The 539-nt window shown below is 46.8% G+C and overlaps 1 protein-coding gene across 1 annotated transcript in view; it reads left to right on the top strand.

Moving 5' to 3' along the window:
- NRG4 (neuregulin 4) overlaps positions 1 to 539 on the top strand; it is a 123,620-nt gene that overhangs the window by 880 nt on the left and 122,201 nt on the right. The gene's annotated exons all lie outside the window — the stretch shown is intronic.

Raw genomic sequence — 539 nt, 5'->3', positions numbered from 1 at the left:
TCTGAGACCGAGTCTTGCTCTGTTGCCCAGGCTAGAGTACGGTGGCGTGATCTCAGCTCACTGCACCTCCCCCTCCTGAGTTCAAGCCATTCTCCCGCCTCAGCCTCCCGAGTAGCTGGGACTACAGGCGCCCGCCACCTCGCCCAGCTGTTTTTTGTATTTTCTTTTTTTTTAAGTAGAGACGGGAGTTCTCCATGTTCGTCAGGCTGGTCTCAAACTCCTGACCTCCAGACCTCAAGTCTGCCTGCCTTGGCCTCCCAAAGGGTTGGGATTACAGGTGTGAGCCACTGCGCCTGGCCGCCAAGTTGTTTTTTAAAAAAATCCTGCTGAGATGGCTTTAGCAAAAATGATTGGCTAGTAACTAGTGACATTCATGTGCATGCAGTCTGTGTGGATACAATACGAAACATAATACCATGGACTTAGTAGGCTCTCAATAAAAATTAATTGTAAAGTTTTCTCATAAGTAGGTTAAGAATACTTAATGCAGCAAGCCCATTCTTCAAAGATAGTACTTAGAGCAGATTTTACCTTGAATG

Source organism: Colobus angolensis, unplaced genomic scaffold (genome assembly GCF_000951035.1).
Source record: "Colobus angolensis palliatus isolate OR3802 unplaced genomic scaffold, Cang.pa_1.0 Scaffold99, whole genome shotgun sequence".
Taxonomy (NCBI): Eukaryota; Metazoa; Chordata; class Mammalia; order Primates; family Cercopithecidae; genus Colobus; species Colobus angolensis.
This window is presented reverse-complemented; position numbering and strand designations above follow the sequence as displayed.